Genomic DNA, 25282 nt, shown 5'->3' with positions numbered 1-25282 from the left:
ATAAGCTCAATGGCTTTTGATGGTGAGGTTATGTTGAAACTGCATGGTCCGAACAAAAGTAGTTTTCCATATCCAATTGACTTCTTTTGGTTGTTGATGATGTGATTGGATAGGCTTGGTTTGCTTCATAGAAGCCTTGGGTGGTTTGTTGATTGTTGGTTTTGGTTTATGGATCGTGGGTGGACTTGCATTGCCATTTTGTTTGGGTATCCATAATTTTGTCGGGCTATTTTGCATAATGGACTTTTTCACCTAGATTTTTCTGACCACCTTTTGAGAACATCACTAGAGTGGAGCAGGTGTTGATTGGAGAGGTTCCCATATGTAGTCTGATTGTACAAATGGTGGGGCGTAAGATTTGTTATCTAGCATGATTTTCAAGGTATTATTTTGCCAATATGGTGTGGCTTGATAAGTGTGCATCCATGGCACTCCCATAATACCCGTTGAAATTGATGAGGATAAACTGTTCCATCAATAATTATTAGTAAATTTACATGTCCCAGGCCATTCATTTTGCCTTTGTTTGCCACTTTGAACTCCATAGTATTTGGCGTTAGAGGTTCCTTTGTCAATTTCATGAAAGTGGAGTAGTTGAAAACATTTGCTCTTGCTCCAATGTCCACTAATGCACGCCCGATGGTGCCAGTGCTGCAAGTTGCAACATAATCCGTAGATCTACGCCACCTAACCATGTAGACTCCATTTGTATTGATGTTATGGGAGGGGAATTGGTACAATTGTTTTGTTGGTCATTTCTCTAAAGGTTTGCCCGATCCCTCCGCTTTAATATTCTGATTTTGGCGTCTTACTGTGCCTATTCCCGAATGTCATGGGCTCGACTTTTGGACAGATTTGATGCATGTATTGTTTGGAGTTATTCTGGTGTTAGTGGAAGAAGATATTTCTTTAATCTGTAGCCACTCATCCAATTAAGCATCTCCTCACCTGCCAATGTTACAAGCTTAATGGTGCCACTTTGTGATATATCATGTATTACAAAAGGCCCCACGCTCGCTTTTTGAGTTTTTTGGAGTGTTGTTTTAGGGTATACACCAAAACGTAATCCCCTTTTTGGAACTCCTTGCTAATCACATGTTGATCGTGCAAAGCTTTCATTTGTCTTTTTTCAGCATATATCCCGGCTACCGCTCCCACTCTCGTTTCATCTAATTTCTCCAGGGTGTCTAGTCTCTTCAATAGCTTGTGTCCCGTCCATCCTAACTGTGTTGTGACCCATAAGAATTCCTGTTAACTGAGTCAATGTCAGTGTCTTTATTAAGAATTCCTGTTATTAAGAATTCCTATTAAGAATTAACTCAGTTTTTATCAAGAATTCCTGTTAACTAAGTCAACGTCAGTGTCTTTAACAGAAGCTGCTAAAGCCCCCAAGACATACAAATACACATCGAGGATGAATACAAAGAAGCAGTAAATATTGGAGTTACACATTTTTCACGTTTTTCCAAAATGGTCATGTATTGTAGATTCTCGATTTATTTCAAGCCATTGTAATATTTTAATGTGTTACGGGCTCAATGGGAGTTCCAAGTTGTAAAGAATAGTTTAGTTAGTGTGCCTAGATAGCAGATTCAGTAAGTTGTGGAGCCCTAAAGGCCTTGGGCGCCCGAACATCACATATTTTTACCCTAGGTATATAAGGTGGTGTGTAAAAGAAATTAGGGTTATCAAGCTCATTTGTTGAGAGCACTCTTTGGTGAAAGCTCTTGAGGTGTGTGGCTATGGAGTCCTTGAGCTTCTCCTTGCTCATGAGACTTGATTAACACTAATCAATGATTCATTCTCTTTCACTATGCCTCTCTCATGATTCTTATGATTGCCTATGATGCTTATATTAGCTAGATCATCGTAACTAATTAGTGGTTAATCCCTCTCTAATCTTGTGTGATTGCCCTCTTTTGCTTGTGTGTGCATGTAGGTTTGATTGGAGTGTGGTGCTCGATAGATCTATGTGTGTGTGCTTGCGATTAGTGTGTTGCATGATAGGATTAGTGTTGTGTGCATGTTGAAATCTTAGTGTGTGTAATTGGGTTGATTAGAGGTGAAGAGAAGTGGATGTGGAGATTGCACTTCATTGTGGCTTAGCTCCTACATAGACTGAGGAGCTCTCCTCGTAGAGTTAACCATTAGTGTTGCCATGATTAGCTCACTAACCGTGTGAGTGTTTCCATGCCCTAGCCGGGTAGCTCATCCCTTCGTATTGATAATTTTGTTGGTCATTGGAGCTATTGCAACGATGGGACCCCCAACATTTGGTGCCGTTTCCGGGGACGATGGCCTACGCTAGTGTAATTTGTAAAGAAAGAGGATGCAAGAGAGCTACACAAGACAAGCACAAAGTACACAGAGATGGAAAGCTTCTTCTTCTTTTCACAAAAAAGAGAGTACAAAATGACTTAGTGCTAAAACTGAAAAGTAGCACATATGTACATGCGGTCACTAAGTGTGAACTCGCTAGAAGCGTACTAGGCTGGCACTATAAGTGTAGTCCAGCTGTAGAATCACTGGCAGAGATCCTCCGTGTCGGTCACCTAACGCGCCAATGAGTAAATTCCGTAAGCGGCCAAGACCCGTAGTGGATTCCAGCTCAAGATGTAGAGCTCGACATCTCAACACTCCCCCTCAAGCTCTGCATGTCGCAGAGTCCAAGCATAGTCTGGAAACGTCGAAGCTTCTCAGCTCCGAGGGCCTTGGTAAAGATATCCGCTATCTGCTCCTCACAATGGATGACAATTTGCTGGTCCACCTGCACTCCCAAGTCCTCAAGTAATGTGCGTAGCCAAGCTACCTCGCACGCCGCAACTGTTGCACCTCTGTACTCGGCCTCTGTGCTCGGTAAAGCAACCGCAGGCTGCTTTTTTCTGCTCCAAGTAACAACAGCACTCCCAAAAGAGAACATGAAGCCACTCGTAGATCTCCTATCATTAATGCTACCTACCCAATCTACATCTGTATACCCATACAATGCTAATGGAACATCTGCTGCATAGAACAATGCGTAGTCAAGAGTCCCTTGCACATACCGAAGTGTGCGTCGTACACCATCCAAATGTGGCTTCCTTGGAAGCTGCATGAACTGACTCTCCAAGACTACTATGTAGCTCAAGTCTGGCCTCATGATAGTCAAGTAGATTATACTACCTACAATCTTCCTGTACATCTTGACATCCTCAACAACATCACCCTTCTCTGCACTCAGCTTTGCATTCACATCCAAGGGAATAGAAATTGGCTTACAATCAGCCATACCATACTTTGACAACATGTCCAAAGCATACTATCTCTGTGACAGCCATACACCCTCTGGAGTCCTGATCACCTCAATGCCAAGAAAGTAGCGCAACTCGCCCAAATCTTTCATTTCAAACTCATGTTTGAGAAGACCCTTCACATGGTCAATCTCCATAGCATTGTCACCCACAATAATAAGGTCATCTACATATATGGTAATGACCACAATCCCCACATCACTCTCATGTACATAGAATGAATGATCAGCATGAGCTCTCCTAAACCCAATACTGACAAGATACTTGGAAATCCTGTCATACCATGCTCTAGAGCCCTACTTCAAACCATACAAAGCTTTGAGAAGTCTGCATACATAATCTGGGTAGCCTGGATCGACATAACCAGGTGGTTGATCCATATACACTTCCTCTTGCAACTCACCATTCAAGAAGGCATTCTTTACATCCATTTGATGCATAATCCATCCTCTAGATGCAGCCACTGCTATGACAGCTCTCACAGTCGTCATCTTTGCCACTGGAGCAAAGGTCTCCTCATAGTCTATGCCATACGTCTGTGCATAACCCTTTGCGACCAGCCTTGCCTTGTGACACTCAATGTTACCATTAGCCTTATGCTTGGTTTTATACACCCATTTACAGCCAATAGCTTTCTTGCCACTTGGCAATGGCACCAACTCCCATGTGTCATTTGATTCCAATGCAGCCATCTCTTCATTCATTGCATCATCCCAATGCACATTTCCAACTGCATCCTCAAAACATGTGGGCTCCACATCCTGTATCACCTTAGCCATGTAGGCTTGGTGATGCTCTAGATACCCATCATAAGTCAATTTCTGAACTGGATTTCTAACTCTATTAGATCTGCGCGGTCCTGGGTCACTCCTTTGCCCTCTAGCATCTTCTTGTACTTTCCTTACACCAGGTGTCCTGACAGCCGGAATTCCAAATTCCTCATCAAGACTTTGTTCAGAACCATCTGAATCCATGTCTACATGTGAAAAAATTGATGATGCATCAACCATAAAGGGAGGTTCATCAACCTTTTCCTTTCCTTTTCGTGATACATTCCCTGTACCTGTTGGTGGAGTAACCTGCGTACGTAGTCTACCATTCCATGGTTTCTCAACTGAGCCACAAGAAGAGGACTCTTGTGGTCCACTCAAAACCTGTGACTGTGGCCTCACATTTTGTTCAACCACATCATCTTTTACATCAGCCCCAATAGTGCCATGTGCATTACTGTACAAGCTACTCATCTAATCAAAGACTACATCTCTGCTCACTCGTAATTATCATGTAGTAGGATTGTAGCACCTGTACCCCTTTTGTTCAAGGGAATATCCCACAAGAATACATTTCTCTGCTTAAGGATCCAATTTCCTACGCAACTCATCTGGTACATGCACGTAAGCTATGCAGCCAAACACTTTCAAGTGTGCCAAATCAGGCTTTGTACCTGTAAACTTTTCCTCAGGTGTTACATCATGCACCGCAGCTGTAGGTGTTCTGTTCATAATGTACACAGCTGTATTTACAGCTTCAGCCCAGAAATGATGAGGCATATTCTTCTCATTCATCATTGCACGTGAAACCTCTACAATGTGCCTATTTTTCCTTTCTGCGACCCCATTCTGCTGTGGAGTATATCTGCATGTAAACTGCCTGCGTATACCATGCATTCGCAGAAAATCTGAAAAATCGTTGGAGAAGTACTCTCCCCCTCCATCTGACCTCAATGTCTTGATTTGCATATTTGTCTCCTTCTCAATCATGACTTTGAAGTCCTGAAACTGACCAAACACTTCACTTTTGTTACGCATGAGTTTTTCCATGCAATGGCGGGGGTTTTAGCATCCCGTAGATAGCCCATCATGCCATCTGTGATGCTCATAGAAAGCCAATACATCACTTTGCTCTGCCCTTGTTGCCAGTCCCTCAAAGATTTTCTTTGTTCTGCAGTAGCATTTGCCTCGGGAATCTCTGGTTCCTTTTCATTGTCTCCTTCTACATAGTCCCAATAACCTTTTCATTTTAGGAAATTAGTTATTCTGAACTTCCATGCAGGGTAGTTATTTTTCTCAAGCTTCTCAGTAATAATCTGACTGAAACCGTCAGACATCTTGAAGCACTAAGACAAAATAGCTGCAATCTGCCAAAACTTGCAAATCTGTTGAACCTGCTATCGTGGTACCTGTAACGCTTTCTACACTCAACGAGTGTCCACAATCAAGCGTACATACAACCACTGTACTTGTACAGTAAATCTCTGTATACTGCACTTTGGAGACTTATTCAAAAACTTGTACGAAGGGATTGTGATACTCTTGCTCTCTTAGCCTCTCTTGCGAACGAAGGGATTGGGATGCTCTTGCTCTCTTAGCCTCTCTTACCTGCACCAGGCTCTGATACCATGTAAAGAAAGAGGATGCAAGAGAGCTACACAAGACAAGCACAAAGCACACAGAGATGGAAAGCTTCTTCTTCTTTTCACAGAAAAGAGAGTACAAAATGACTTAGTGCTAAAACTGAAAAGTAGCACATATGTACATGCGGTCACTAAGTGTGAACTCGCTAGAAGCGTACTAGGCTGGCACTATAAGTGTAGTCCAGCTGTAGAATCACTGGTAGAGATCCTCCGTGTCGGTCACCTAACGCGCCAGTGAGTAAATGTCGTAAGCGGCCAAGACCCGTAGTGGATGCCAGCTCAAGATGTAGAGCTCGACATCTCAACATAATTGTGGCATATTCGAATGCATTCCCTCACTAATTTCACTCGCGTGTTTACGTTCTTGTGGATTTTGGATGTGTGTGCATGAAGCAATTTGTTCATAATTCCCTAATGTTTCACTGTATCTTACCAATTGTGTGTTTACACAATTGAAATTAGAGTGTGTTTACACACTCTAATTTCACACTAACCCCTTGCTAATTTGACTAATTTTTTCTAACTTACTCATTTGCTATGAAAGATTGGAGCATTTGACCATTCAATTGATATTCAATGAAAAGGCAAACAAGGTGGTTGTAGACGGCTGGATAATCACCATGCGGGAACGTGTTCTTAGAAGATGGGCAGCGAATTACTTAGTAATTACTACAGTAAAACCGAAGTGTATAAATATGGCCCATTACATTATTATCGGGTTGGCAATTGTTATCACTTGTACTAGCGCTTTGAGCTACAATTGTACTTGAGCATCAGTGGCAGTATTGTCGTCTATACTTTCTCTCTGTAATCATATTCACTGTAATGTCAATCATGGTATATATTTCAGTGATACTTACTTCTCGACCAGTCTTCTGAATCTGAATCTGAATATGAATCTTATTCCAGTTTATAAGTTTGATTCTTATTTCAGTATCCACATGTCAGTTAGTCTCTTATTTCTGTCTGAAATCTTCCCACACTAGTAGCTGAAATCCTTCAACACTAGAATTAGCTCTCTCAAGAGATCAGCTCCAATTCCATTTTGGCGATCACGGTGGCTAGAGTTGAAGATCGTTGACTGAAAGACTCTTCTCCTAGTTGAAGTTTTCCGCAATGGCACCAAAGTCCAATCGTAGCCAGAAATCTACCAATTGTGTGGACCCCATTCCTGAGGAGTCAGGAAGAGAGTCTAACCCCAAGCAAGAGAAAATGACTGACACTGAGGCTCAGGAGGAGCATAGTCAGGCTGAGGAGGCACAGGACTCACAGCACTCCAGTCATTCTAGACGCAGAAGGGTAGAACGGGAAGCACGAAAGGCAAAGAGTTCCAAGAGTTCTCAGTCTCTCCAGAAAGATGAGCATATCAAGGACAGAAAGGGAAGTCACCGTACTTCTAGCAGACAAAACAGAGAAGATACTGATACTGAGACAGAGACAGAGATTGATTGGGATGCTGACACTGACAATTGCAAGAAGGCTCCCAAGCGGCATTCTGAAGCCAAGAAGCGAAGTGGTGGGATTAGCAGTAATAGAAATGATTACACCGCTTCCCTGAAGATTTCTTTTCCCATCTTCAAAGGAGGGAAAAAGGATGATCCAGATGTTCACATACAAGCTTTCGAGCAGTATGCTGAACTAAAAAACATTGATGAAGATGATTGGGGGGAATATTTTCCACAAACCTGGAAGGAAGCAGCGAGGAAATGGTATTACCATTACCCTGCATGCCAGCTGAGATCATATAACAAATTACTTAAGGCCTTCAGGTTGGAGTATTCCGACAATCGAGGCGATGAGGATATTCTCTGTGAATTGGATCAGATCAAACAAAGGAATTTGTCAGTCCACAGCTATGTTGAAAAGATAAAAGAACTGACCAGGCAGCTACAAGAACCGCCGTCTGAGAAGATATTGAGGGCATGGTTTCTGAATGGGTTCAGAAGCAAAAAGCTTAGAGAACAAGAAGTACCAGTCCCTACAAAGAAATTCAATGATCTAGTCTAGCAAGCATTAAAACTGGAACAGCACGCTAAGAAAGAAAAGAGCCACAAGAAGCGAAGGACCAGTAGCAGTAGTTCGGCTACTGAAGCTTCTGATTCAAGTACAACATCCAGCAGCTCCGAGAGCAGCTCCAATGAACGGACAAAGGAGAAATCAAAGAAGGGATCATGGACCAAGAAAATTAAAGAAATGGCTAGGCAGATTGCAGAAATGAGCCACACAAGACAGCCGGTCCGGAAGATGGAGACTTGGTGTTCCAAATGAAAATCCAAGGACCACATCTCCACTGAATGTGCACAATGTACTTATTGCAAGGCCTTTGGTCACCTATGGAATAATTGTGGCATCAAAATTCACCATTTCAAGACAGGAAAGGATCTATCAGTGGTTGCCTACACTGAACCAGTGAAGGCAGAACCAATCAAAGTAGCTCAAGAAGAGAGACCAGGTACCAGTGGTACTGGTCAAGGACGTGGCGGATACCAACCAGGAATGGGCAGAGGAAGAGGAAGAGGCAACTTCCAGACCAGGAGCATGAATTGCTATACCTGTGGGAAGTATGGTCATTTTGCAGCCCAATGTCCAGTTGCACTGGTAACGACTGCTACTGAGGCTAAGGCACCAGAGCCAGTCCTAGTCAGGGTAGTTACTAGGAGCAAGGGAGTGATCATTGAAGAAATGCCAGATATTTCAGAAGTACCAGTGAATTCTAACAGTAGCAAGTGGGCCCAACAAAGGGAAGTTTGGAAGGCCAAAGGTAAAGAAAAGGTGGTAGATGAGTGGCACGAGCAGTTGGAACTAGAAGCTAAAATCACAAAGGATTTAGCTAAGAAGCTGCCAGAGCAGCCAAAAAGTTCCAAAGCTAGAGTCATTCAGAAGATACCAGCCCAATCGATTGATAAAGATCAGTTAGTACCGGCCATGACAGAGACCATGCTGGCTGTAGTACATGGACTAGCTGATGAAATGGGAGTGGAAGGAAAGAGTAGAAGTACTGCTGAAGAAGAATGGCAGTGTGAAGACACTAGTTCTTCAAGCTCTGACAATCAGTCTGACTAGGAGTGAGAGGAAATTTAGGTGAAAATTTGTGATAGAATCCAGAAGCTGACTGTAGAGCTGGAGGATATAAGAAAGACCTTACCTAAGGTGGCCAACTTTATCAGACAACGTAGGAAGACTGAGGCAGAGGCCAGAACAGTGGACCTGACGACTGTCCGGGATGATGAAGCTCCACTTATTCAGGTAGACTACAAGGTCAGGAAGCAGTGGGAACCTCTCTCAAGTGTCATACTGGATGGAGGAGCAGGAGTCAACATAATGGGAGCCCATCTTCAGCAAAGAATGGGTATTACTAACATGAAACCAGCACCATTCAAAGTAAGAATGGCTAATCATTGAGTCGTACAAGTGACAGGTATGATTGAAAACATGTAGATAAGAGTTGGGAAGGAGAAATTCAAAACCAGTTTCCTAGTCTTGGATGTGCAGGGAGCATATGGAATGCTACTAGGCTGCCCATGGTTAAGAATAGCACATGTTGTTAATGACTACGCAAACCAAACTTTAACCATAGAAGGGGCTAGTGGCAGAATAAAAATCCAGACCAACAACACCAGGAACTGGAAAAAGGAACTGAGACCGAAGGAGTTGTGTCAGAAATACCGAGCTAAGAAAATTGAGCGAATGCTAGCAGCTATGAACATATTTCCTTTGTCAAAAATTGATTTGAATGCAGTCCTGCTGAACAAAGAGCAAGCTGACAAGCAGAAGAGACAATTCCCTGATCAGTTTACTGAAGTCAATACAGGGGAAAGAACAATTCCGCTAACTGGAAGAATGGAGGAACCAGCTGATACTGGTATAATGGAAGAACCAGTATGTTCTGAAGAGTACCCACTGGATAAGCATAATGATTCAGAAATGAATGGACCTTCTTGGGATTACGCTGAAGAATCGACCAAACGAAAAGGAGGCGGACCAAACTGGTTGCTTCCAGATGATCAGGAAGTGGAGGAGTGGAACCTGGGATCAGAGGAGAATCCCAGAATGATCAAAGTTAACAAACACCTGAAACCGGCAATGAAGGAAAAAGAACGAAAAATGTTCCAGAATTATAAAGATGTATTTGCCTGGGAACATACAGATTTGAAGGGAGTAGATCCTGAAGTCTGTCAGCACCGAATACCACTGAAACCGGATGCTAGGCCAGTCAGATTGCAAAGATACCGGATGAACCCCAACTATGCAAAGAAGGTCAAGGAGGAGATTGATAATCTTCTCAAGGCTGGGTTCATTACGGAAGTAGCAAGCAATGATTGGTTATTTCCCATAGTTGTCGTTCCTAAGAAGAATGGGAAATTAAGAGTGTGTGTCGACTAATGGGAAATTAAGAGTGTGTGTCGACTATAGGAAACTAAATGCCCAGACCATTAAGGATCCATTTCCCTTACCTTTTACTGATATGTTGCTTGATGAGATCGCAGGATATGAGATGTATAGCTTCATGGATGGTTATAGCAGCTATAGCCAGTTATAGATTGCTCCTGAAGATAGGGCTAAGACCACTTTCATCACTGAGTGGGGAGCATTCATGTATCTGGTGATGCCTTTTGGCGTGTGCAATGCACCAGCTACTTTTCAACGGTGTATGATGGAGATGTTTAATGAATTTCTTCATCGGTTCCTCGCCATTTTCATGGATGACTTCACTGTCTATTCAGATGAGGAACAACACCTTCTATTCCTAGAGATGGTTTTTAAACGCTGTCAGGAGAAAAGGATTTGTTTGAATCCATTCAAATCTGTATTTCTGGTTTGGAAGGGACAGCTACTGGAACATGTGGTTTCCCGCAATGGAATAGAAATGGCCAATGACAAAATACAGTGTGTCCAGCAAGCTAAAGCACCCCGAACTGCTTCTGAGTTGAGTTCTTTCTTGGGGTATGTGAATTTCTATAGAAGATTTGTACACAAGTTTGCTTCTCAAGCAGTACCACCATATGAGCTTACAAAGAAGACTAGTAAGTTCAATTGGACTGCTGAGTGTGAGGGGAGTTTCCAGAATTTGAGAAAAGCCATTACCAGTAAACCAGTCCTCAGGCAGCCGAATTGGGATATTATTTTCCATGTACATGTAGATGCTTCAGGATTGGCAATGGGGGCAATATTAGCTCAGCCACATGGCAGAACAGACTATCCGGTCTATTTGGCTAGTCGGAGATTCAGTCAGGCTGAACAAGGCTATACGACTACTGAAAGAGAGGCCCTCGGAATGGTTTTTAGCGCTACAAAGTTCAGGCATTACCTATTGGAGAAGTTATTCCATTTTTATGTGGATCATCAAGATCTTTTGTTTCTGATTAACAAAGTTATTATTCAAGGCAGGTTGATAAGATGGATGATGTTCCTTATGGAATTTGAATTTAGAATTTTCCATAAGCCTGGCCGAAACCACTGTGGAGTTGACTTTCTCTCCAGAAGTACAGAAGGATATTCAGAATCACCTCTGAGAGATGAGCCAGTGGATGCCGATTTATTTCAGTTAGAAGCAGAAGAATCAGTGGATCCTGAATGGTATGATATTTATCAATTCCTTTCCCAAGGTGCCTTTCCAGAGGATTGGAAACAGAATCAGAAGAAATCTCTGATCATAAAAAGCCTGAAATTTACCATCATCGGAGGAGTACTTTATCGATTAGGTGTGGATGGTATACTTCGAAGATGTGTCCCTATGGAAGGAAGAATGCAAGTTATTTCAGAAGCACATAATGGCGAGTCTAGTGGACACTTTTCCAACGAAGTGACCTACAAGAAGATTCTGCAAGCAGGTCTGTGGTGGCAAACAATGATTGCTGATGTCAGAAGCTTTTGTAAAACCTGTGACATATGCCAAAGAATGGGCCGACCAACAGCTGCAGACATGACTCCCTTAATGCCGATACAACCATTGGGAGTATTCATGAAATGGGGACTGGATTTTATGGGACCTTTTAAGAAGGTGACTCCCAGGAAAACAAGTACATCGTGATGGATACTTGTTATGTTACCAAGTGGGTGGAAGCTAAGGCTCTTCCTGACAACACAGCCAAGTCAACTGCAAGGTTTCTGTTTGAGAATATTGTTTGCCGATATGGATGTCCAGTAGAAGTTGTGACCGATCAAGGGACACATTTTATTAACGATACTATGGAAATCCTATTGGATATGCTTTCAGTCAAGCATCAGAAATCTACTCCTTACTATCCCAGATGCAATGGACAGGCTGAAAGTAGCAATAAGAAAATTAAGATTATTCTTACAAAGGTGGTGCAAAAGAAACCAGACCAGTGGGATTTTAAGCTTCAAACTGCTCTATGGGCTTATAAGACAGCTTATAAGGTGACTACTGGAATGACACCATTCAGAATGGTGTATGGTAATGAAGCTGTGGTTCCTATGGATTTCGTAATTCCCAGTCTAAGAATGGCTGTGAAGTATGGATTAGACTTCAACCATACTCTTAAGAAAAGACTGAATGAACTAATGCAGTTAGATGAACTCAGGCAAAGAGCTATATTGGAACAGGATATTGTTCAACAAAGAAGGAAGCACTGGCATGATTGCCGAATTAAAGTCCGAGAATTCCAGAAAGGAGACTTAGTGCTTCTATATCAGTCTAAATTGGGTCCAAAGAAGCCAAATTTGAAGATTGCCTGGGCAGGACCTTTTGAGGTCGATTGGGTCTTGTCCAATGGCACAGTCAGATTGAAAGATTTATCTGGACTGATGTTTTCGAGAGTATATAATGGAGCAAAGATCAAACTTTATTATTCAGAGACCAGAGAAACTGGGTTGGAACAAGGTACTAAGGAACTGGAGGTTGTTGATCAAGAGATACCGGAATCAGACATTTTTGGTATTTTCCATGTGCAACCAGTTCCAGCTTCAGAACCAGTACCAGAAGAACCAGATCAGGCTGACCTGAGAACCAGTACCAGTATGGTCCAGCCAGAGTGGGAGTCAGTTCAGAACCAGTATGGACACACTTTACAAATTTTAAGTGGCCAACGGTCAAGTGATATGCCAGTGGTAATTATTACAAGGATAGGTTGCAGTCTTGTCCAATGCATGTTTGCCACGACAACAACGGCGCACACAAGTCTAGGAGCGGTGAGTGGTGGATCTTTTATGGCGCGAACACGTATAACAGTAAGGAGAGTTAGCATTTTTCCTAATAAATCTCCTGCGCGACGCTTTCCTCTTGTCAACCATTCGCCATCGCCGAGCTCCGAGGTTTCTTCACTACAGCCGCAAACTTCGACCTTTGACGAGACAGCTGACGGTCACACAACCTTACCAGCTACACCAGGGAATGGCTTTGACACAAGTAAGTCCTCTTTGCCTTCGCATGTTTCATCGTCGTCGACCTCACCGTGTATGGGTAGAAGGAAACGCTCAGAGAAGATGCAGGAAACTCTTGAAGAAACCCAGGCTCTAGTTGTTGAGGCAAAGGCAAGCCTTCCTGTTCTTCCATACAGTAAAATCCAACGCTATGTCTTTATTGATCACGCAATGACTCTGCTACAACTCTGGGATCTGCGAGTTGTGTTGCAAGCTACAAGGATTGCTTTTGATGAAGATATCATTAAGCAAGCTTTCGATTCCTTTGATGCTGACACTAGCAGTGCTATGATAAATAATAGGAAGGTGTCAGTGACACCAGAAGCCATTGCATTTTCATTTCGGATGCCTAATGAGCCCAAACTGTCTGTGGCGACTGTGCAGCAAATAAGTATTGCTCTAAAGGAGGATGAAACAGCTAGAAAGAAGCGCAAGGCAAGTGCTCAAGGAGTTCCAGTAGCAGGTCTGGAAGCCTCCGCTGCTTATAGGTTTGTAGCTGAAGCAGTCAGTCTTAAGAATAACCCAACGTATGTGTCAGAGAAATTATTTGCTATGCTGTTGGCCAAGATACTGGATCCACAAGTCCATATCAACCTTTGTCAAATACTCTCACATAATGTACTTCAACAGACTGCCAAGCTGAAATCTCAAACTGTTTTCAAGGCATGGTATGTCTGGCAATTCTTGTATTGGGCTACTGCTGCAGATGTTAATGAGCAGGTAAAGCAGGCTTGGAGTGAGCAGCCCATTTCTGAACCAAAGAAGATTGAATTGTCCTCAGACGACGAAGACACAGACAGTCAAACGATTTCCAATGACCTGAAAAGGAAAGCCACTGCAGAGGAAGCTGGCAGTTCAAAGAAGCCAAGAATTACATTGACAAAAAGCAGTGAGTTCTTGAAGCAAATAGAAAGCCAGGTTAAGGCAGTGAGCATTGAGAAAGCTGAGAAAAGTAAAACTGAGCAGCAATTTACTCAGAAAACTGTGCCTGATCAGTCAGTCGTCAAACATACAGTTGCTACTAGCTCTGGGAAAGATCAAGTAAAGTTAGTCACTGAGGAGAAGGTACCAGACCAGTCAGTGGACAAAGGCAAGAGTCAACTGGACAAAGGGAAAGGTCTAGCGTCCTCAAATTTCTCTGGAGAAGTTCTTTCCATTTCTGGGAACCCTCTGCAACTGGTAAAAAAGGATAAGCTGCAGAAAATGCAAACTCAGAATTGAGAGGTCATCTTTTGCTCAGCATAACTGATTATGCTACTCTACCCTACGTGGCTCCTGTGGCAATATATGAACCTTTTGATTCTGATCCAACCACGGTCAAAGAGATTTGTTCAGTTCTGATACAGTCTTCTTGGAATACCATTGTCATTTGTATGGGACAATTGGCGGAGGCTGCTGGATCAGAAGATGAAGTCAAAAAGCTTAAAGCTGACTTGGTAGAAGCACAGCATCAGATTGCAACACTCCAGAAAGCCCAGGAAGTGCAGAACATACAACACAGGGTACTGGAAGCTCAATCAGAAAGGGCTCAGGAGTTGTTGAACAAAAAGTTAGCTAAAGCTGAGTCTGAAATTATGATCATAAAAAGTCAAAGGAATGAAGCACTGAGAGCTGCCGAGCGAGCTGAAACGATGCTCAGAATGAAGCGGGCAGAATTCAGAAAGCTGCTATTGCACCATACAGCTCTGAAGCGTTTGCTGACTGACAGATACATCTACAATAGCTTGTCTAAAATTTTAAACCCCGCAGGCAATGCTGTTTTTGACTTAGAAAATTTAAAGTCCTTGATGGAAAGTTTGCAGAGCGATTTGCAGGACAAGATGGGTGAGTTCAATAATGCTCTGATGAACCAAGCTATAATGGATTATATTGAGCAACATACTTCCCCGGATGAGGATGGAGAAGATGAAGAAGATGAAGCTGATCAGGAGGAGGATGATCAAGAAACTGGGCATACAAAGGATGATGATGATGCCCCACCAACATCTCCACCTCCAGGACCTGGTACTGGTGGGACAGGGCTAGATGAAGGAGGCCAGTCAGAGCCAGACCAGCTAGACCAGACTGCGGGTCAGTAGGAAGGACAGGATAAAGAGCACCAGTCGGGTCATCAGCAGACTGAAGAGCAGAAGCCCAGTAACACTGGGAATTAGCCAACTGAGCAGTCTCATCACAGCAGAGAGGCTAAAGGGAAAATGAAGGTTCAGGATGAGGGACCAGTGACTGATCATCAGCATTCACTGCAGCTCATTACTTTGAATAAGCAGCTGAGACATCAACAAGCCTCCATCACCAGAAAGTACCCGGAAGATGATTCTCTCTGGACTGATTTAGAAAGATTTCAAAGACTATATGTGGGAGCCTGGGAAATGGTAGACCATTGGAAATCCGCTTCTTTCCATGATAAAGAAGTTTGTAGACTACCGGAATGGATACTCAATGCTGATGATAAAGTGGAAAACCCACACTGGCAAAGACAGTCTATTGCAGATTGTCGGTCTTTAGCTCTAGAACTGAAACTTCTGCTGGGTAACAAACCAACTTACCGCTGCATGAAGGATGTTAGGGTCCAACTCAAGGAGGTTTTGGTACAATTGCAAGCTGCCAGAGGTGTTTTGGATCAGAGAGTGAAAGCCATTCTTGAGGACCAGACAGCCACTAGCAGAGGATCTCAAACGAGAATGTCAGTAGGAGCACAGGCAACTGCTCTCCGAACCTTATTCCAGCTTAGTGATAATCACTCGGAAGATGATGCAACAGAAGAACCACGCTTTTCTCAATTTCCTGGAATTTGTGCATGATTCTCCAGTTCTCTTGTATGCTGTTCCAACAAGAGAAACTGAGCTGCCAAGATTCTTTCGAGCGCTGTATCCTCAACATCAAGAACCAGTTGATCGACTCACATATTTCAAAATAATTGATGAGCTTCAGGGTTGGTATGAGCGATCAACTGTGGAATGGAAGACTTGGCATACATTGCTCAATGATGCTCTTCAAATCCATGACATTCAGGCAATGAAAGAAGAGCTACATAGGATTTAGTCGTGTATGGGCCAGTGGAAGATTCAGGTCAGAGGATTGACTAGGATTATTAATCAGTTGCTACAACTTACGATCAAATCTTCCCAACTACCTGAGAAAGACATTTCAGCAAAGCCGGGTCTAGCACCACAGTACAGAGAGATGGCTGAGATTCTTTTCGAAGCTCGCGTCAAAACAAATCAGCCTCTTCCAGAAGGATGGATCCATACTGCTTCGCATTGTCATAAGCTGGCCAGAACCAGACTGACCAAGGGCAGGCGTACACTCTATGATCCTGACACCAAAACCTATCATTCTCTCACACCTTATGAGGTAGAGATGACCACAGACCGGCGGGATCAGCTTGAGCAGGAGGCCATTTACCGACTGATTCAGAAGGAGAATGTTGGTGTTGAGACTTCTCATGCACCGTCCCGATCAAAGAGCAAAGGCAAAAGGAAGACGGTCCAATGGAAGGATACTGGGTAGTTCCATCTCAGAATTCAGTAGCGACTTATTTCAGTATCCACATGTCAGTTAGTCTCTGATTTCTGTCTAGTCTGCTGTCAGAAATCTTCCCACACTAATAGCTGAAATACTTCAACACTGGAATTAGCTGTCTCAAGAGATCAGCTCCAATTCCAGTGGTATTCTCAACCTCCCTAGAATCTAAGATGTGTATAATTGTGTAGAGATCCCACCATGATGATGCAATGTAATGCTATGCTATGTTGATGCAATGCAATGTGATGCTATGTTGGATTGAAATTTTTTTGATTGTTTGTTTTCATGCCGTTGTAATGCCAAAATTTTTAATATTTGGTGGTGCATGAATTTGAAAAGTTTAAATTGCTAATTGGTGATTGTAAGTTGCTAGTTGGGTGCCTAATTGAGTTAATTGCATGCTTGGATGGTCAATTGCAAGTGTGTGCGCACTATTTTGCCCATGTTTGTGCACCTAAAAATCAATGTGTGCTTAATGATTTTTCGATTGTGATGATTGATTTGTGTTGTGCTCATTCCCAACTAATGATTTGTGAAGTCACATTGCAAAATTCAACAAGTTTAACCTAAAGATTGGCAAAAACTGCCAATTTTATTAGTGTGTGTGTGCCTAAAAAGTGTTTAATTTGCCTAGTCTTGATTTTATTGATGAAATTGATTGGCAATTGAATTGATGTGCTTTTGATGATTCTATTTGGTTGCACTATTCCCCAATATGTGGAGAATTTTTAGAAAATTTTGGTTATTTTTTGGATAATTTTGCAATCTTTTTCTAATTTTTGCATTAATTCCATGAAAATTTGATATTTTGCAATCTTTACGAGCTATTTTTTGTGTACATATTTAGGAAACATTTTGTTTGCATTTTTGCCCTCCGTGGTCGAGTTTTGAGCGTTTTGCTATTTTTGGGTATCGGGTTGATGATTGTGTCGTAAATTGCTTTTTCGATATAAATTGTTATTTTTGGAGAGCTTTTGCATGTCAAAAATGTTCGATTGTGATTGTAGATGATTATCTAAGATTCCTAGAGTTTTTTGGACTTTGTTGGCAATTTTTGGGATTTTTTGGCGATTCTTTGGAGTTTTGGCTAAATTTTGATCTTTTTTTGGCATTTGTGGACGTTTGGAAATTTGAAAATAAAAAATTAATAAAAGGCTAGTTCGAGCTTTGACACCCGTGCCTTGCGGCGCATAAAACTCCTCATCAAATAGATCTTTACGGTCTCTTGGAACAGTTTCCTACGACGTTAAATAATCTTTCTCTATCGTCAGTTCTCGTTTCGTTCCGCGTGAACACGCTCCTCCGTTGTCTCTCTCCTCCCCCTCGCTCTCTCTCTTCCCGTCACACACCCTCATTCTCTCTCTTCCTTTGCCAACACGCAGTGTTAGAAAAAAAAAACGGGGTCTAGTGTATTTTTACCGGCTGAAATTCTAAATTTTGGGTTAGATTTTGACCTCACCTTCAAGAAAACTGGGAAATTTTCACAAGTTTTAGTGTAATTACTAGCAAAAGCTTCAGATTTTGACCTAAAAACCAGGAGGACTTCAAGTTTGCCCTTAATTTCTTTGGGTGGGAAAAATGTATTTTCCTAACTCTGCGGGTGAACACCACCCGTCACACACACACACACACACTCACACTCCCACTCTCTAACTTTTTCTCTCTCGAAAACCTCCCCTAACTTACTCTCTCTCTCTCTCTCTCTCTCTCTCTCTCTCTTAACTCTCTGCGTCCCTTCCTGGTCCGCCCTGCTACACGCTAAGCTTGCGTTGTCTGCGGCTCTTCCCACGCGCGTGACAAAGTCTCTCTCTCCCTCCTCCACACCGCCTTCACACACACAACCGGTGTGTGGCTGCAGCGCCATCCTTGCCAGCCCGCCATAGGCTACAACCTCAGCAGACTCGGCACCTGCGTCCGTGTGCGTTGTCCCGCCACAGCTGCCACCTAAGCACCTGCGTCCGCTGTTTTGCCCTGCTACACGCTGTCAACTCCGCCTCGGGATCCGCTGTCAGACATCACAATCAGCGTGCGCTGAGCGCCAGCAGCAGCCAACGTGTAAGCATTAATCCAATAAAAAATAAAAAAAAGGATTAATAAAGCAAAAACTCATTTAGAAAAAAGGATTTAAAAAAATCACCCAAAAGAACATAGAAAATTACAAAAAAATAAGAAAAAAGAAAAAAGCTTTAAAAATTCTAGAAACATAGAAAAATTCTCAAAAATTTAGAAAAACATAAAAAAATAAAATTTTTAAAAAAGACCTTTAAAAATTCTAGAAAAATAGAAAAACAGATAGAAAAATTCACAAAAAAATAAAAAACTCTTAGAAAATTCTTTAAAATATAAAAAATTCATAGATAAATCATAGAAGTTTGTAAAAAATAAAAAATGACATATATAAATCTCTAAAACATAAAGAATCTATAACAACTCAAGAAATTCATTAAAAAATTCAAACAAAAAATTATAAAATTCATAAAACCTTCAAAAAAATCACAAAAATTTTAGAAAATTACCAAAAACATTATAATGAAAAAACCTTCCCAAGAAATATTTAAAAAAATAGAAAATTCAAAATTTTACAAAAAATTTAGAAAAATAAAAAGAAAGTCGCCGAAAGAGCTAGAAAAAATTAGAACGAGACCGAAACACATAAAACACATTCAACATTGTTGGTGAAAACGAAGAAAAGCTATCAAGAGAAGTAAAGCTAGATTTTCAACTAGACAGGAACCTCATGTCCTTTCACACTTGTAAAAGATGTGTCCAACCACAACTAGAATATGCTCATGAAATTATGAGAATATTTGGAAACAAACGAGCAAAATGTTGGGGAATCATCTCCACTGCCATTGAAGTAAGTTCACACATCATCATAGCTCAATTCCATGTGATCACAACAAAAGATATGCCAGAAGACATCATATTGGGAATGCCAATGGCTCAGAATTTGTAAAGATACATAATTCAAACATGACGGAGTCATCAGAGACAACAAAGAATGGAGATCAAGATTGGTCACCCACGGACGACAGCACAAAGTCCTCAAGCACAGTTCAAATGGAGACTGATAGCAAAGCAGATCTTATTGAAGATGATTCATCTCCATCAATCAGAACTTCAGAAGAGATTAAAGCAAATCAGACAATCGCAAGTGCAGATTAAACAGAGCAAAGAGCAATCACAATAGCTGTTGAGCAGCGAATTCATTCACCTCTTTGACTGCTTTAGCCTCCACCCATCATGTAATGTAGTCTACTGCCACTACCACATATTTCTTACCACTCGCTGACTTGGGAAATGGACCAATTGCATCCAAACCCCACTTTTCAAAGGCATCATGTGCGATGATAGCCCCCTGTTGCTCGGCTTCCAGTCGTCTTTCACCCATCACTTGGCACTGATGGCACGTCTTGCACCAATAAGGCACATCTCACATCACAGAAGGCCACCAGAACCCACTTCTTAAGATACAAAACAAAACTTGACTCGCACCCTGATGACCACTTTCCTCATGGCACTGCTCCAAGACCATGCCAATCTCCTCTTTGTAGAGGACACGACGTAGCACCCCATCCCGACCGCGCACCATACGATCTTCACCAACCAGAGTGAACCTTTTAGCTTTTTGAACAACCCTCCTCTTTTGTAGCCTGGAAAGCCCGTCGGAACATTGACCTGTATTCAAGAAATCATCAATATCCTTCAAAGTCTCTCTACCTGCATAAGTGGCTGGCCCCACATACAAACTCGACAGTTGAGTCTGAACACGACTGCTAGCCAAACGATCTGCTTCCTAGTTTTGTTCTCTTTTCACATGTTTGAACTGCACTGCTTCAAAAAACTTGAACAGCTTCTTTATGGAAAAAACCCAATTCTTGAGAGAATCCCTCTTTACCTGCCATTGGCCCAAAAGTTGTTTGATAAACCAGTAGAGCATCACCCTTTACGACCAACCTAGAAATGCCAAAGTCAATGCACTGCTTGAGCCCCAGGTGTAAGGTAAGATATTCTGCTTCATTATTGGTATGCACCTCTCCTCCAAGTCATAAGCTTTGGAAAAAATGATTGTGCCTTGCGGATCCTGAATAACCACACCTCCACCTGCTTTCTGTGTTACTCGTCTGTAAGCACCCTCAAACCACATCGTGAAGGCCTCTTCCAAATCAGGTTCTTCCTTATCCTCCTCTTGTACCACCCTTGGATAAATTGGCAACTCAACCTCCTTGTTGACCAAAATGTCCGCCAAATGAGACCTCCGAGTGTGACCCACTTTGAACTCAATCTCAAACTCTTGAAGTTTGATCACCCACTTCATGATTCGCTTCCCTGGATTCAAGTGCAGCACCACTTCAGGCAAAAGATTGTTAGCAGTCAATACATAAAACTTCCGAACGACCAAATATACTTTAAACTTCCTGCATGCAAAGACCTAAGCCATAACCCACTTCTCTGCCTCCGTATAAGTAGCTTCACCTGGACTAATGACCCTGCTTTCGAAATAAATGGGCTTATAGCTCCTGCCTACCTTTTGTAGCAATACTGCTCCAATAGCCACCGTTCCCACCGTCATAGCAATATAAAAAACATCCTCATGATTAGGAGGGCACACCGCAGGTAACTGACATAGAATACCTTTCACTTTATCAAAGGCCTCTTGAGCTTCCTCATCCCACTAAAATCCATGCACCTATTGAGACCTTTTCTGAAGAGGGTAGACATATCGAGACAACATCCAAAAAAAATGGGATAAATACTTTAACTTATGCACAAAAGAAGCCAATTTCGTTGCACTGGTTGGAGGCTCCATAAGAATCAATGTTTTCACCTTCTCTGGATTTGCTTCAATCCCGTTCTGTGACACCATATGGCCTAGCAACTGAACCCTTGGTTGTGCTAGCTTGCACTTCTTTGGATTCAACTGACCTCCTTCTTCATCTAGCCTTTGAAAACACAGCCTTAACTTGGACAAATGCTCTGCCCTGGAACTATAGCAACCAATATCATCCATAAACACTCTGATGAACTTACCCAAGTAAGGTGTGAACACCTTGTTCATCCAATCTTGAAAAGTCGCATATGCATTCACCAGTCGAAAAGGCATCCTGCGATAGGCAAAGCAACCCCATGGAGAAATGAAGGTAGTCTTCAGCTGGTCCTCCAAAGCAATACCGATCTGAAAATACCTTGAAAACCCTTCCATGACAGAATAGTGCTCATGTCCGGCAACCTGGTTTAAAATATCATCTTGAAAAGGCAAAGGTAATGGTTCCGCTTGGTTGCAGCATTCAAAGGCTTATAATCTACACATACCCGCCACTTTCCATTCTTCTTTGGGGTAATGAAAACAGGAGAAACCCACTTAGACTCCTTTACCGGATAAATAATACCTGCCTCGAGAAATTTGTTGATCTCCTGCCATAGGGCTTTCTTTTGAATATCCCCCAACCTTCTGAGCTTCTGTGCTTTTTTCTTGTATCCTTCTTTAAGTAGAATCTGATGCTCCACTCCTTTAGCTCCCCTCAGATCCTTACACTCCATTGCAAATAAGTTAGGGTAGGATGCACACAGGCACATGTAGCCTTCTTTCTCTTGCTTTGTTAAATCAGAACCTAGCATATCTTCCATCTCTTTAGCTTGCAAACTACAAAGAGGAACTTGCATACCTCTCCTTGCAGTGGTAGAGTCTACTGTGACCCCGAACAAATCTGTATCCAGCTTTAATAAATCCTCAACACTCTCCTCCTCTTCGACACTGGTCAATCCTTCATCATAAGTAGACTCCGTCTCTACTCATAGCTGGTACTGAAATCTTGATTATCTCTACCCATTGAGGGATGAAAATGACTTTCCCTAGCCTTTAGATCCAACACAATCTGTCCGCCATTCTCTCGATCTGGCAGGGTAAATACCCCGGTCCCCCAATCTTGCTTGGCTCCAATTGCCAACAGCCATGGCCTCCCCAATATAATTGGATAGGCATTCTCACCTGCTTTCATGACAAAAAAATTAATTAAGCATTCAATTCCCATAACCTTTACCTTCACATCTTGTGCCACTCCCAAACAACGAGCCTTGGCATTATTAGCCATCCTCATTCGCACATTGGACTTGACAACAGCTTTAATGCCAATATCCCTCATAGCCGACTCGGTAATAACACAAACTTGGGCACCCCCATCGATGTATGCTTGAACCTGTTTCTTCTTCTTGATCAAAACATCCACCACCGGAAGCACATCGGCTGGACTCCCCACTTTCAAGGCTAATTTTTGCACTGTATGTACCTCTCCTCCCACTCGAGGAAGCCTTGTGTTGACATTGGTTGACCATTGCCTTCTTAACTTAGGGTTTAGTGCAAGCAACTACCCAAAAGTAGTGTTAGCCTTTTGATTTTGAACATCTCTTACCAAATCATACTCCGGATTTCCGCATCCCAATTGAAAATCCTTTTGGGTAATTCTCCGTCTTCGCCTCCTTCTGATTGGTTTGGGCTGCTCTCTTCCTACTTCTCTTTCCTCTTCTTTGCTCTAGTTTCACGCTCCATCTCAGTCTCTCTTTCACCTCGTGCTCTTTTATTGGCCATAACGTCAACCTCCTGCCTGTCAACACCAATAATGTTAACCCATGGTATTTCATCATTACCTGATGGAGCCGCCTGTGCCTGGTTTTCAACCTCTTGCTACCCTCTCTAGCCATTAAACTATGCTTGACCATGACCTCGTCCAAAAAGAGGATACATGCCGTCCCTTTCCCTTGGTGGATGAGGGCAATCTGGAGGATAATGGCCCTCCATTCCACAATTGTAGCACCTGCCAGGCAATTGCCAAGCTCTGCCTCTTCCAGCCATTGCTTGACCTCTATCCATAACACTTAAACGCAACTCTTGCATTTGCTCAGACAAATCTTGAACTGTACGTACCCATTGTTGAGGAACGGTTGCTGCCCCTCGATTGGGCTGATTCTCCGCTTGAACTTCTTCTCTCGGGCTCGAAGCCGGATTGGGAACCATCGCCTCATACCCTGGTGCACCTTGCTCGATCTTCTTCTTGATTTTACGGCTTTTAGACCGTGCAATGGTAACTGCCCCGTTGTAATTCTCCGGGCCCTCGAAATCCACCTTTTCACAAACTTTGGGATGTAAACAAAACATAAACTTTTCCAATTTAAAGTACTCACCACCATTGACCAACTGCATGGCCACTACAAAATCCCTCCAGCATTCTTCAAAGCGGGCAAGGAAGATGCTAAATTCATCATTCACATCCTGCTTCAAATTTTTCAACCTTGCATCCAAATCGATAGGAGACACCTCCTTTCGAAAGTCTTGCAAGAAATGGATCCGCAACGCCGGCCACATAATTCTTGGCTCTCCCTCCAACGCATAGAACCATGTCTTTTCTTTTCCCCGCATCAAGAACGGGATCGTTTGCATCTTGGTAGCTTCATCCGGCATATGTAGTGATAGCATATACAACTCGAAATCGGCCATCCACTCCTCCGGATCTCCTTCTCCAGCAAAAATTGGTCCATAACTATGTGCTGCCATCTCTCCTTGACGGAAATAACCGTCTTTGATCAACAACAATGAGCAATCAGCTGCTCCTCAATGGGGGCACCAGAAGATGGAGAGAGGGAATAAGGAACACACCCAACACACAAACTATTTGCCTCTCTATAGCCCAGGGATTCCACAACACCCCTAACCTCTAAAAAAACACCTTCAAATTGGCTTATTTGCACTAACAACTCTGCTTTAGCATACAAAACAACTACCTCACACCTTGCAAAAAACATCCACAACAAAAAAAAACACCCACACTGCTCAACTCACCCTTCCAAATCATAAGACACTCCTAATCTGCCCTCTCGGTAGCACCTCTCAAGTTGCAGGCAAACCCTCTGCAAGCTATGACCAATACACGAAGAGCAAGAGAAGAGGAGGGGGATGGGGAGAAGCAACACACGAGATTGGGGCAAGTGAGTGGTATTATTGCATAGAGAGTAGCACAACCGATGTATGCAGCTTCAATGGAAAGCTTGGCATCACACAAGCTTCAAGCTTTCACTTACTCACACCGGCAAAAAAGCCCTCAAATTTTCGCATTTACAACCTTTTATAGGGGTACCTCTAGGAGGCCAAAAAAAGAAAAAAAGTGAGTTTTCCATGTCGTGCACTTCATTTGGAGCTTCTTTTAGAATTTTTATGCATTGCCAACAGTTGGCCTAGTTTACTTTTGGAAAGCTTTGCATGGTGTGCACACTCGCCCTTTGCATCTTCCACTTTGGCCGGCCGGACTTCCCACTTCTTGGCCTTTGAGTATGTTTGGCCTTGCACTTCAACTGCTTGTCGGCACCTCCTTGCAGTGGGACCCCTCCCCTCCAAGGCAATAGCTACGTCGCTATTGGGGGGGGACCTTCCCCTCAAAAATGTTTTGCCACTTACGGGCGCGGGCATAGCCTCTTGGATACCTGCCACGTCATCAACCTCACACCACCACCGCAACGCCATGCGGCTGCCCCGCCTTGCCAGTCGCCGCCCAAAATCAGTGGCGCCTCTGTCTGCAGCGCCACCACAGCAGCACCCAACGCGGACGCCATAGCTGCGCCCAAGGGGAGCTCCCCTCACCCTTCTCCTTGTGTACCAATGAAGGGGCCATCCCCCCCTATA

The sequence above is a fragment of the Adiantum capillus-veneris genome, chromosome 29, assembly GCF_014529385.1.
Source record: "Adiantum capillus-veneris isolate H3 chromosome 29, ASM1452938v2, whole genome shotgun sequence".
Classification (NCBI taxonomy): Eukaryota; Viridiplantae; Streptophyta; class Polypodiopsida; order Polypodiales; family Pteridaceae; genus Adiantum; species Adiantum capillus-veneris.
Note: the sequence above shows the minus strand (reverse complement) of the source record.